At 34.8% G+C, this 14690-nt stretch overlaps 1 protein-coding gene across 1 annotated transcript in view; it reads left to right on the forward strand.

The window, feature by feature from the left end:
* The window catches only part of PCLO (piccolo presynaptic cytomatrix protein), a 363189-nt gene that overhangs the window by 26098 nt on the left and 322401 nt on the right, over nucleotides 1-14690 (forward strand). The gene's annotated exons all lie outside the window — the stretch shown is intronic.

A 14690-nucleotide genomic window follows, 5' to 3' on the forward strand; every position in this document is an offset into this window, starting at 1 on the left:
AAAAGCAGATAACAATTTTCTACCTAATATAGTTATAGAAAAATCAATAAGCATTAAGACTGTGTTAAGGATGTTAGAGTATTTGGATTTTAGGAGATTGAGGGGTTGAATGATTGCTGCTTAGCTAAGTAACAGTGATATTTTAGTAAACATTTTGGGATTAAACTTAAATCATTGTTCATTATTTTTATGCAAATCAGTAATACCTAAGGATTATTTTATTTCCCCTCCTTGATTTTGTAATTCATTGACATGCAAAAAAAAATTGTTTAGTTGAATTTAACAACTGTACAAAAGAGATTTTAGAGATTGTTTGTGAGTTAAATTTTTAAAAGAATAAGTTATAAAACTTTTTTTTTTACTTTTGAAAGTATTTGGTTGCTTTGACATATTTAACACCATATGAAAGGATTGTCCCTATACACTTAAGCTGATTTTTATCCTCTTTAACTGTGATGAATAATGTTAACCAGGATCTGTTTTAAAGGTAAAAAAAAATATATGGTTTCTTTCAGCACTTCTTGAGTGGTCACAAGTGTAATTATTACTTACAGTATTTGGAATTCGGTGCAAGAGCAAAACAACTTTAAATTTCTTCCATATTTTTAGAAGAATTGTTTTTCATTGTGTATTTATGAAGAGGGGAATTTCAGTTTTTCCAGGACAATTGTATTAATTTCATACATTTGAGAAATTGTACCTTTTAATGAAGAGTTTTATGATATCGGTATTTAAATAGTTATAAAACAAACTGCAACACTAAAAACTAAAATACCCGGAGAAAGTGTATTTTGTAGACACTGAAGAAAGGGCTATAACGTGCGTATGTGTGTAAACACCTATATGTATGTATGCATTTGGGTCATAGTGATTATTAGAATTCTGTTAAGTGTTTGGAGCTGTGAAGTGAGAGTTCTTGAGAAGAGGGACAATAAATTTTTCAGGAAAATCTTTGATTTTCTGTGTTGGCAAATTATATTTCAGAAGTGGTAATTTTGAAAGGAGATTTCTTGAATCAAGCAGAGAATTATTATCTAGGATGTGTGTGGAATTTCAATAGTTTGAAAATATAAGTGGTTTTAAGCTTTCAAATGGTGCATGAGAACTCCTATAAATACATCAGTGGAATTTAATCTGTCCTTGTTCAGATTGTTTTCTTCTTTGGCCATTTCTTTGAATGTGGAAGATCATATTTCAGAGGAGAGAAATATTTGATGTAACAAAAGCAGTTGACTCATGTTCCTGGCTCCACTTGACCGTGTTAATCTGAGGGAAGTTTTTAGCTGGTCTGAGACCTTAATGCTGTCTGATCTTTAGGTAAACTCCATTAGCTACCCTGACATCAAGGGACTGAATGAAGGTTACTGGAGTTAATCCGTGTTGTTGTAGCTCCTGCTATTTTACCTAGAAGACTTTAGAGGACTGGCAGAAGAAGCTGGTTGAAAAAGACACCCTGTGTTTGCATGTGTGTGTGTGTATGTGTATATGTACTTGTATATTCAGGAAATTGTAAATTCAGTGTATACGCTTTATTTGTTGTGCTGTCCCAGTGTATCTATTATTAACTAATCTCTCCTTATTGTGAGTGGTTAGAAATATCTCATCCTTAATCCGTATTTACTTGCTTTGTTTCTAGGATTTCTTTGTTCTGCTTGTGATAATTTTCTTGTGATCCAATATTTTCTGCTGGGCTGGCACTGTACTCTGATTCTACTTTGAGAGAGCACATACTGAAAATACTCAGACTTTAAGCCTACAATGCAGAGAAATGGTACCCCTCAAGAAACAATTCAACTTTCCATTTATTTTTCTAATAAAGCACATGTAACACTGTATGAAGCCTCTGCTTCTCCTCTCTTTTCTATGAGACAGGATGTCTTGTCCTGCTGATGCCTCTCTGCCCTCCTCTTTTTCTGTTCTGTTCTAGTGGTGAGAAGAGCTGGTCCTGGTTTTTCATGGGTTGGGAACTATGAACACTATCTCTGCACTCCCCATCCATTCATCAGACACACCTGTCTCTACGGCTGTTTCCTGTGTGTCCTACTCGGCATCTCCCACAGCACCCGAAGAGTGCCAAGGCTGCCTGCAGGGCCCTGGGCTGTTGCCAGGCTTCAGCCTAAGCCTTATGCTTTAACTGTTTTGTGCCCAGTATGTACACATAGTACTATCATCCATTAACCTCTGATAGTAAGGAATGGTTTTTTAGGCTTTAATTTCTACCAAATCAGGAAATATTTTGTCTTTGAAGGAGTTTTATGAGGCAGCAAGGCTTTCTGAAAGAGCAATCCTATAGAATGTGGAAGCATGTTGAGAAATACAGCGTAAATTGGCAATAAATTTACCTAGTGGATTTTAATTATTCTGGGTCAATTTAAGTGCAGAAAGAAGTCAAAGTTACTCATACTGGGTATTTTATTGTTTGTATTGCTCTTTTGGAAAGGAAATTCTTACTATGAAAATACAACTTAAATTTGTTTCCACATGCTTCAAGAAGTCCTAGAGTCATATTTCTGCTTCCTTAGTAAGAATTATGCATGGCTTGAATGATGTTGAAGTAGCCGGCATATATTTGTTACCAGGCAACAAATGGGCCTTTTGAGGCGATTAAGATCCAGTAGTGTAACTGAGTTCTCTCAGATCTTTGCTCTGTAGTCAAGGTGACTTCTGCATTCTCTCTCTGACCCTCTCTTGGACCCTTCTCTCTCAGAAGGTCTGGTGGGGGTTTGCTTCAGCACTTAGTTTAGTAAACAGGTAATATCTTGGTTTAACTTTAAAGACCATTGCTTAAAGTTTAAAAAATATATCTATTACTAAAATATTATGATTTTATAATAATATCTATTACTAGAATAGATATATACACAGATACACATACATACATATATGAACAATTAAAAACTAAAAGAATGATCAGAACTCAATAAGGGGAAAATAATTCTACCAATAATCAGGTTTTAAAGAATTCCACGACAGAGATAAATACACATTCTGTGTAAAAATTTCTGGCATCCCAAGAAAAGAGGGACATCTGTTGCACTTTTTGACTAACATAAGTTTGTAGAAATAAAATTTTTACTTAATAATCTTTAGAAGGAATTTGATATTACCTTTTTATTAAGTGATATTTAGTTGAAGAAAAATCAAAAAATGGGTTTAAAACAGAGATATTTTGTTTAAGGAAATTGAAACAAAAAAGTAGATTCTTCATTAGTCTTTTTATCTATGCATTATTTTAAGTATTTAGCATTCTGCTCTATGTGGTAGTTCTATATCCTGATATTAATATATTCCATTTTTAATGTGATTAAACACTTCTTGAATATTACATAAATGGTTACATATTCAATTCTACAGTTCTTTGGTTGTATTTTTTTTTCATACACATTCTCCTGGTATTAAGGCCTTAGGTTGTTTTCATTTTTTATAAATAAAATGAATGTTTTGGGGTATAAATATTTGCATTTTTACCTGTTTCTCAGAGAAAGCTTAGTGGTACTAAGGTTACTAGATCAAAGAATAAGAACCCTGAAGTTATCAAATTTTGGGGGGACATATGATAGCAGTTGATATTACCACTAGCATCTGTGATGCCTTTCTTAATGCAGCCTCTCCAAATTTGAATACTATCATTTATAATAAAATTGGTTAATATGAAAGTTTAAAGGTGCTATCATATGATTCCTTTGAATTGTATTTCTTGGATTACCAGAACTTTTATTTAGATATTAAATGTATATGGATGGTTCTAATTACAATTCAGACATGACACTGTGCAGACATTGTAGGGAAAAGTAAACTGGTGTTTGACTAAGTCTATGTGACACCCTTCCCAGGTGGCACAGAGGTAAAGAATCCTCCTGCCAATGCAGGAGATGCAGGTTCGATCCCTTCGTTGGGAAGAGCCCCTGGAGAAGGAAATGGCAGCCCACTCTAGTATTCCCATGGACAGAGGAGCCTGGCAGGCTACAGTCCATGGATCACAAAGAGTCAGATATGATTTAGTGACTAAGCAACAACAATATGTGAAACACATTGTATCAGGCGTTTTTTCACAACAGCCCTGTGGAGTGGATTTTAGAGCTGCTTTGAAGATCAGGAGAATGAGGATCAGAGAGGTAGTTCCCAAGCCACAGAGGTATCATTCAGAGGCTGAACAAATGCTCGATCCCCTAGACCATGTTTAAGTAACATGGGGAGGGAGATGGTGGTGGATTAGTTGCTAAGTCATGTCCGACTCTTACGACCTCATGGACTGTAGCCTGCCAGGCGCCTCTGTGCCTGGAGAACTGGATAATAAACATCACTTCTTCTGTGCTTGTGTTGTGTCAGTTGGTAATTACTAAGACTTTGATATCAACAAATTTGCTAAAATGTGCATCAAACCAGGTAACATTTGGGGCCCACAGAATAATGGTGGTTGTGTTATATATGGCTGAATTTAGAAGCATATGCAGATTGAGAGCTTCAGAAGCATAGAGGCTAGCATCATCCTTTTCTTTCTGGATAAGCCTTTCAACTGGTCAGCTTTTATTTAGGTCAAAGCATATGACTAAATGATGAAATAATGTCCCTGCTTTCATGTATAGCACACATGAGGGCAGAAAACATAGTTGCTCCAACTGTAAGAAATACTGTCACTATTATATTCCTGTCAATGCATGCAGAGACTTTACTCCATGAAAATAATGTAAGTGTTCCACTGGTGATAGTGGTGGTGGTTAATCTTTGCTTCTACCAACATTTTTGTATAGCTTCCTTTGTTCCATTCCCAGGAGTGGGATTGCTGGAGCATGGGTTTTATATATATATATGCATGTGTTAATCACTTAATCGTGTCCGATTGTTTGCAACCCCGAGGACTGTATAGCCCTCCAGGCTCCGCTGTCCATGGAATTCTCCAGGCAAGACTCCTGGAGTGGATTGCCATTGCCATGTATATATATCTTAAACTGGTTCTCCACCATAGTTTTATCCATTTTTAGTTTGATTAGCTTTGCATACATGCTACTGTTGTTCTAAAGATGCATTGCCTGATAAGATAGTCACTGGACAAACATGGCTAATGAGCACCATGGGTCAAATTAAGATTATTGAAAGTGCAAAAACCACATTAGATTTTGAAACTTTAGTATGGAAACTGTAAAATATCTCACTGATAATTTTAATTTGGTTACTATTGTGTAAGACTTATCCTTAAATTTTGCTGCTATGGCTGCCTTTTCACATGTCACTTTGCAGTTGTGTATGCCTGCACTACAATATACTTCTGTGTAGGATATATGTTTTTCTTTTTAAACAAGAAAAACACTATTACTGCATTTATTGCTTCCAGAGCTTATTTTCTCTTCCAGAGCTTAATTTCCTCATATTATACAGCATATCTGGTTCTCTTTCTGTGCTCTACTGAGCAAATAGTTCTTGGGGCTCTTATCATCAGGAGATAAACTACTGGTACCTAGCCTGGCCCAGCCCAGCCTGATGATCTCTGTCCTAGGCCCTGCTAATCATCAGTATGAGATCTCAGTACTATTGATAAGTGTACTGTGGTCCTACCAACCTTTAGGTCAAGATATCTCTTCTACTGACTCTTCTGGTTTCCTCTATTCTATTTTTCCAAATATTTCCTGTATTCTTTTTTTTTTTTTTTTTTTTTTTGTAACTCTTGGGCCTGTTTATATTCTTCCTGTGGCTTTGGGTGAAAAATCATACATTTTGAGGTCAATTGCTTCTAGAAGACTCAGCAATATATTATGTTAGAATTTGAATGTTCTGTTTTTTTCTTCCTTCCATTTCTTCATGGCCATTCATTCTCTTTTAAAACTCTATTCCAATAATTTGTATTATAAAAGTGTTATTCCTTATAACAATCCACAGAGTACTAAAATATCTGAAGAAGCATGAAAAGCTTCCTCTTCCCCTTGTACGTCATGTTAACTCTTTAGTATCTCTTTAGCCTTTTTTTTTTTTTTTTTGCTTTTTGTTTATTTATATAATGGCTATACAAACAGTGAAATGTAGACAGATTTCAGATCTTTGAAAAAAGTTTTATGAGCTTGTGTTTTCAGAAATGTACTTATTTTGAAATGAACATGTGTTCTTACTAATACTTATTTTCATTGAGTTTCTTTTTCACAAAATTTTGTACATTTGACATTCTTTCAAGTGAAATCTCATTGACTTGCCTAATTCTACTTATGAGGGAAATAACTCTGGAGAATCTCAATATTGGTGCACATTCTCCTCATGAAAACTGAGAAATTGAAGATGTTTCGAGTTTCTATTAATGTGCAAAGAAGGCTACAGTAAAACATCTACACATACATTTTCCCGTTATATCTTGATATATTAAATAAATTCCTTGAAACGGGTGGGCAAAGTTAAGACAAGTGATGTTTGACAGAGTTTCCATATTACCTTGTTTAAAAGAGTAGTAATCATAGTCTTGCCAGCAAACTATTAGTGTCTCTAGTTTCCACACTGACTAGTAGTTCTATAATTATTGGTTTCAAGAGTCAGAAACTAAGCAGTATTGTTGTATAATGTTAAATTTCCATGCCTATTTTGAGAGTAAACATTGTATATGTGAACATCATGAGCTTATCAACTACTTGTATTTTTCCTTTTTGAAGTTGCCCATTTATACCCATTGGTCATAGTTTCATGTGTCTATGTCTGTGCATTTCTTAAAATAGTTTAAATTATTGAATTCTTTGTCATCTTATCTTGAAATGATTTTCCATGTTGATCACTTGGTTTTTTTATGCAAAAAAACTTTATGAAATTTTCTTCTGTACATGAAATTTTTTAAAAAAACTTTTATGCAATCAAATCTTTTAATTTTCCCTTGATTGCTTATTTTGCTAAAGAAGGCCTTTTCACATTTTTATTATAAAAATAGCCTTCTACATTTATTCCTAAACATCTGTAGTTTTATTTTTTACTTCTAATTACATATTTATCTGTAATTCATTTTTTTGGTACCATATGAGGTGAAGTGCCTAACTTTATATGTTCAAAATGTGTAGCCACTTGCCTCCATGTTATTTATTAAGCAGCAATTCATCATTTTCACTCTGGTTTTTAGTGTCATGTTTCACGTAATAAATTTCCGTTAAGACACAGTTTGCTTTTCTAGATTCTTTCATTTGTACTGTTAGTTATATATCTAATTTAGAATACTAGTACTTTATTTTTTTATTAGTATAGTTTTAATATTTAAAAATAGTAAATATACATGAAAACCTCAGCAAGAGTCTAGTAATATGGCATTGTCCTGGCCAGGATTTGACTTTACTACTTACAAAATACTACTATTCTACATTAACTTGTTACAGTTTCATAGGTGCCGGTAGTAGACATGACACTCCTAGGTCAGAGGCAAAGAACGTTAATACTCATACCACAGGAGGCAGCATGAATGTCAGCATGTTTGCATCAATTCTGCTTGTCCCCCACTCTTGGGGGATCACATGAGATATGGACCTAGATTGACATCACACATGCAGGTGTGAATCACAGGTGAGGAGCACTGAGCTTGTGGAATCCACCTCTTTTATAACAAGCAATAGGCCAGTTTGCTCTTTGTCCTGTGGAGTTTTTACCTCATCCCTAACGTTGCCTGTTGCACACAGAAGTTGAAGAATGGCCAAGGTGAAGAGCAGCCAGGGTCTTGTATTGTTGGCAAAGCCTTTAATGGATGAAGGTGTAGGAGAGTCCCATTGAGGATTGTCTTTCCCAAAGGGATTAATAAAACAATGGTTTTAAAGCTTAAAATATTGTGAACTTCTCCTTCAAATAACATTAAATTTAGAAACCATGCAATGCAGGAGACCCGGGTTCGATCCATGAGTCAGGAAAATCCTCTGTAGAAGGAAATGGCAACCCACTTCAGTATTCTTGCCTGGAGAAATTCATGGACAGAGAAGCCTGGCAGACTACAGTCCATGGGGTCGCAAAGAGTCTAATGTGACTGAGCAACTAACACACACACACACACACACACACACATGGAGACCATGTGTAGAAGAAAAGTGGAAGTGTAGATAAAAGTGGAAGTATGCTGGTTGAGGCCAGCTTCATCTGCTCAACTGGGGGCTGGAAGCCGCTCGTTTGGCTGCCTGTCTTATTTTTGGACCTGCCTCTGATCCAGCTCCATGAAGCTCTCATGAAAAAAAGCTGCTTCTCAAACCTCATACTTTAAAAATGAAGCAAATTAGACTCAGGTAACTGAAGTTTTATGCTTACAGTTGGGATCAGGTAGTAGTGCTTGTGGTACTAAATAAAAATACCCTTTTCATTGTTTGTCTTCTGCATCTCCTTTTAAAACTTCTTTCCTTTTCTTAAACTTTGTGAACAAAAGAAATGGGAAAACTTCCTAAAACAAACAACTCAATTTTGTATTCAAACAAGAATTGTTCGGGAAGAAAATACACACTCCATTATTTAATTTATATTAACATTTTCTTGCCATATTATATGTAGGTTATATAACCCCCATATTAATACTAGTGTTAATATGATTTAAAAATAAATTCAATGGCGTTTCTACTACACAGAGTTGTGGACCTGACTGAGAATACTGTTTGATTAAATTATAAAAATCAACCTAATCAGATTCAAAATAATTCTAATATGACAGTCTGTACTACTGATAATGTAATTTATCTGGTCATTTTATAGAACTTATGTAGGTCCACCTTACTCTATGAGAAAAATTAATTATAGGTATTTATACAAATAATTGAGACTTTTGTTTTAATGTTAATATTGGAAGATATGTGTTGTTTTTAGTTGCTAAGTCATGTCTGACTCTTCTGTGACCCCATAGACTGTAGCCCACCAGGCTCCTTTGTTGTGGGATTTTCCAGGCAAGAATGTTGAAGTGGATTGCCATTTCCTTCTCCAGGGATCTTCCAGATCCAGGGGTTGAACCCCTCAGTGATCAAATCCACATCTTCTGCATTACAGGTGGATTTCCTTACCACTGGGCCACCAACGAAGTCTTTATACATATGCATGTGTATATATTTTAGATCTAAAATTAGAAATTTCCTTGGGAAGAAATTAGGACTTAAAATATGATGGGGTTTAATTTTGGGAGATAACATACATGAAGTGTTGTGTATTAACATGTAGAACTGTGAATTACATCTACCAAGTTTAAAAATGTATAATGTCAGGTAGAAGTATAATCAGAAGAAATAATAAATATGCCTTGCACATAGAATTAACCATTGGAATAAAAATAACCTCATGTATCTGTGTGTGGAATGCCTAAACTTAGATTTAAATACTTTTTGCTTCTCTTTTGTATTTTTTAAAATTCCATGAGAAAAAAATGAACAATCAAATGTTGGAAGATATGTCATTTTAACTTATCAATTTGGTAAGCCACAGAAAGAAGGGATACTCATTTAAAGCATTTTCAGTTTTTTTTTTTAGTATAACCATGAGAAGGGTTTTATAACAGCTATTAAAGATCACAGGAAAGATGGTTATTAGTTTATCTTAATTGTTTTTAAATATTTAAATTAGATTTGTATTTATTTAGATTACCATTTAAGCTTGTCACAATAATTATTGCATTTCACTCAGTTTATCTTACTATTCCATAACTTATTAAATAGAATAACTTTTTTTCAACATACCACAAATTGTCACTGCTTTCATCAGCTCAGAATACCATCACAGGCAGTTTTATTTTGCATCTGCTAAAAATAGAACCTCTCTACCTGAGCCACAGTTCTGAAGCAAAGCTAATTAAAGCACTCAGTAAACAATATAGCTTTTCATTGAATAAATGGTATGCAGGAATGTCTGTCAATTTCTTTTGCTATTTACTCAGTTTTCTTGAAACTGTGGACTTCTGGCATCTATTAAATGTCATGTATTTATTCTTACATTCTTGCTTAATTTATCGATATACTGCAATACATGAGTAACCAATGGAAAAGTAAATACTCTCCACTTTAAAAAGAAAAACTCATATTCATACAGAATTATTATGTAAGTATTATCTAAGTATATGAAAATCTTAATAATAGACTTAGAGCCTTAAATAGAAGTGAAGTGTCAGCTGAGCCTTAAAAACAAAAGATTGAATGCTTTGTGACTTTCATAAAAAGAATTATCCTCTATTTAAAAATCTCGCTTATTTATGAAGTTCTAGATGACCTAGTGTCAGTGTTCTCAAGGCATTGTAATATAATGTAAAGATGTAAACTAAATGATGCACCTGACACATTCCAGTAATACACCTGTTTGAATAATCTTTGATGAGTTTTTTTTCTTTTGCAAAAATGCATTTTATGTGAGTCCCATAGATGCTACACTAAAAACATATCCCTCAAGAAAATTTGCAAATGCTTCATATTTAATCTCTTTTAAAGATATGAATTTCATATATTGCTTCTACGAAAAGCATTTTTTAATAAAGAACCTTGTTTAACCAAGTATTTAAAAATATTGCCACATAGTCTTTTTACTTATTGGGCAGAACTAGTATTCTAAATGACACACATTGCTCAAGGAATAGTATTTTAAATAGAGTTTAATTAATACCTTCATTTTCATATTCCTAGAATTCTTTCTTTTGCTTCCAGAGACATAAATGACTCTGTCTAGGGAAATTTTCCATCAAGGTGTGTGACACTCCCTTCACATTCAACATGCCCCATGTTGGAGTCATTGTTTTTTACCCCATGTTCTTAGATGGGGAAACAGTGTCTGATTTTATTTTTCTGGGCTCCAAAATCACTACAGATGGTGATTGCACCCATGAAATTAAAAGATGCTTACTCCTTGGGAGGAAAGTTATGACCAACCTAGACAACATGTTAAAAAGCAGAGACATTACTTTGCCAACAAAGGTCTGTCTAGTCAAGGCAATGGTTTTTCCAGTGGTCATGTATGGATGTGAGATTTGGACTATAAAGAAAGCTGAGCGCCGAAGAATTGATGCTTTTGAACTGTGGTGTTAGAGAAGACTCTTGAGAGAGTCCCTTGGACTGCAAGGAGATCCAACCAGTTCATCCTAAAGGAGATCAGCCCTAGGGGTTCATTGGAAGGATTTATGTTGAAGCTGAAACTCCAATACTTTGGCCACCTGATGCAAAGAACTGACTCATTTGAAAAGACCCTGATGCTGGGAAAGATTGAGGGCAGGAGGAGAAGGGACAACAGTGGATGAGATGGTTGGATGGCATCACCAACTCAATGGGCATGGTTTTGGATGGACTCTGGGAGTTGGTGATGGACAGGGAGGCCTGGCATGCTGGGGTTCATGGGGTCACAAAGAGTCGGACACGACTGAGTGACTTAACTGAATTGAACTTTTTCATGTGTTCCCTGTCAGACTGTAAGGCATCACAAATCCAGAGAGTCATTTCAGACTTTTCCTTGTCTATCACTCACCCAGAATGGTAGCTTTCAACTATTGTCAGTTTTGTTAATACTTGCTAAAAGGATCACTGTTCTCTTATCTTCTTCTTAGCCTCACCATGAGAGGTTTGTTTGAGCTCATTTGTCATCTCTGCTAATGCTATAGGCCCTGAATATTTTATTTGGGGAAGCTCAGTTTTTTGAATTTCATTCTCCCACAATTTTCTGTATATTTGTGCAGTTTCCTTTTTTACCGTGTTCTGCTGAATCTCTTAGACTTCTCTCATGTAGGACTAAATGCCACAAACAAAGTGTATACTTGGAATCCTCTTTGTGCCTCAGTACTATGCATATGCCCTTTGCATTTGCCCCAGTATTCTCCACTTTCCCACATCTTTCTCACCTATCTGTTCTTTGAGATTCATCCCAGATATCTTTTCCTCTTGATTCCTACTTCCTGTTGTAATACTCCAATCAGCCCTCTTAAATAGTTGCAGTTGTCCGTTCCTGTCATCCCACAGGATTGTGACCCCTGGAGCACCATCAGTGCTATCAAAATACCAGGAGGTGGTAGGTAATCAATACATGTTTGTTCAGTGAATGAAACACAGAATTTAGGGAAAGGACACACAGAGTAAAAGGCATGCTTTGTGTTAATAGCTTCATAATTATAGTTAAAAATAGTGTGAAATTTTGTTATTTAGTTCTATATTGGCTGCAAGTATTTTTAAAGCTCTCTTAAAAAATCTTACATATCAATATACATATATATATCTTTGCATATATTCTTAAAGTACAGAAGTATTAGAAGATGAGCTTTTTTCTGCATGAAAAAATAAGAAATTTCTATCTTAAAATTATTTATTTAAATAGTACCTCAGTGAAGTTAACCTAGACCACTCTATTTAATACTGCAACCTGCCTCCTACCTCCCATAATGCAAAAATTCCTTGCCCTACTCTTTCTTCTGTCCATAGCACTTCCTACCTTGTTACATAATAGTTCATTTACTAATTTATTATGTTTTTTGAAAATTATCTCTTTGCCTTACTAAGTACAAGTTCTGTGAGTGCCAGGTCTTTGGCATACAGCAGACTCACAAATCCTGGTGACTGGCATATAGTAGACTCTCATTAAATCTTTATGCAATGAATGTGTTAGTCCTATATATATGGTTACTACAGATGCATTATCTGATACAATATCCAATACTTGGATATTGGTTCACAATGCTTAGATCTAGTCAACCTCATATCTGGTTGGGTGCAAATATTTTTAGTGACTTTCTTACCTCACGTTTTCCCACTATGCCTCATTTCAAAACGTGAAAAAAGGACAGATATACCACATATTTGGAAAACTTTCTGCATGTAAAGTCTCATTATCAAATTAAGTTCATAAGGGATAGTGTATCCTCTGTTATGGCTGAAGATAAGTGAATAAAACTGAGCTTCATGGAAAAGATAATGAATTTGGTGATCCATAGAGAGGCAGCATAGCCGGGTTGTCAAGATGGCACTTATGCCGCTTCCTAGTGACTTGGTTTCCTCACCTCTAAAAGGGCAATGATGATGACAGGAACTACCTCATGGGGCTGTTGTGAAGATTACAAGAGTGGATGTCTGTTAAGCTAGCAACAGTTCATGATGCTGCACTTGGTAAAGCTCAATAAATAATAGTTTTCTTCCCACAGTTGGCCAATCTAGAAGGACTGTTATATCAAGATATCCTTTTTGCTGAACAGACAAGATAAAAATGATTCCTTTTAAATGAAACTTCTCTTCTAAGAAGAGTTAAGCTGCTTACTGAGATATGTTTTTATGCAAAATAGCATTTGTGGGCCTTTTCTGCAAGCTTGAAAGATTATTTCAAGTTATTTATATTACTTGGTAAAAAATAATGGACCCTGACTAAAAGGAAACACAAGCATTGCTGTGTTCTTTTATTTGTTGTCAACAGTGCTTTTATTTTTACTTTTTTACTTATTTAGTGAGAATTACCTGTGATTGTGCTGTATTAATATGAATTCATTCTTTACATATGAAAAGAAGCAAAGTATCTAAGATTTTTTAAAATACTTTCATTTGGAGAAGCTATAGCATGAATTTTCTTAAAATGAATGTATTTGTAAAGCCTTAGAAAATTGCTGATAAGTATATTACCAACAAGAATATCTTAACATGAGAAATGCTTACTGAAAATTATGACTAAATGGCTTAATTCATGTCAACTGTGGCTGAGATGTATTTTCTTTCCTGATATTTAAATGAGTTCACATTTTTGTGTTTATAAAGAATTTGAATTAAATGAAGGCTTTGTATCAGATGATTTTTTACTAAATTAAGCCCAGTCTCCAGAATTGTTATATTGATTTATCTTAGTTCATAAAAAACAAATGTGTATTTCCTGAATAAAATAACTCTGTCACCATCAGGGAAATTATAAATATACTTTGTGACTGATAGATTGTTGTTACACAGAAATAAGCAATCATATCATTTGTAGTTATAAAATGATGTTATATACTCTATTTTTAAAAAAAATTATGTAACATTGAAACGAAATCTAAATATAGAGTCGATTTAAAGGTGACATTAATCTAAAGTCAAACAGTAAAGACTGTTTTGTTTTGTTCTTTTCCGGCATGGGTTTTAATTTCTTTTTTTTTTTCCATTTATTTTTATTAGTTGGAGGCTAATTACTTTACAATATTGTAGTGGTTTTTGCCATACATTGACATGAATCAGCCATGGATTTACATGTGTTCCCCATCCCGATCCCCCCTCCCGCCTTCCTCCCTATCCCATCCCTCTGGGTCTTCCCAGCGCACCAGCCCTGAGCACTTGTCTCATGCATCCAACCTGGGCTGGTGATCTGTTTCACCCTTGATAGTATACTTGTTTCAATGCTATTCTCTCAGAACATCCCACCCTCGCCTTCTCCCACAGAGTCTAAAGGTCTGTTCTGTACATCTGTGTCTCTTTTTCTGTTTTGCATATAGGGTTATCGTTACCATCTTTCTAAACACCATATATATGTCAGTATACTGTATTGGTGTTTATCTTTCTGGCTTACTTCACTCTGTATAATGGGCTCCAGTTTCATCTATCTCATTAGAACTGATTCAAATGAATTCTTTGTAATGGCTGAGTAATATTTCATGGTGTATATGTACCACAGCTTCCTTATCCATTCATCTGCTGATGGGCATCTAGGTTGCTTCCATGTCCTGGCAATTATAAACAGTGCTGCGATGAACATTGGGGTGCACGTGTCTCTTTCAGATCTGGTTTCCTCGGTGTGTATGCCCA

Source organism: Muntiacus reevesi, chromosome 6, assembly GCF_963930625.1.
Source record: "Muntiacus reevesi chromosome 6, mMunRee1.1, whole genome shotgun sequence".
NCBI classification, from domain to species: domain Eukaryota; kingdom Metazoa; phylum Chordata; class Mammalia; order Artiodactyla; family Cervidae; genus Muntiacus; species Muntiacus reevesi.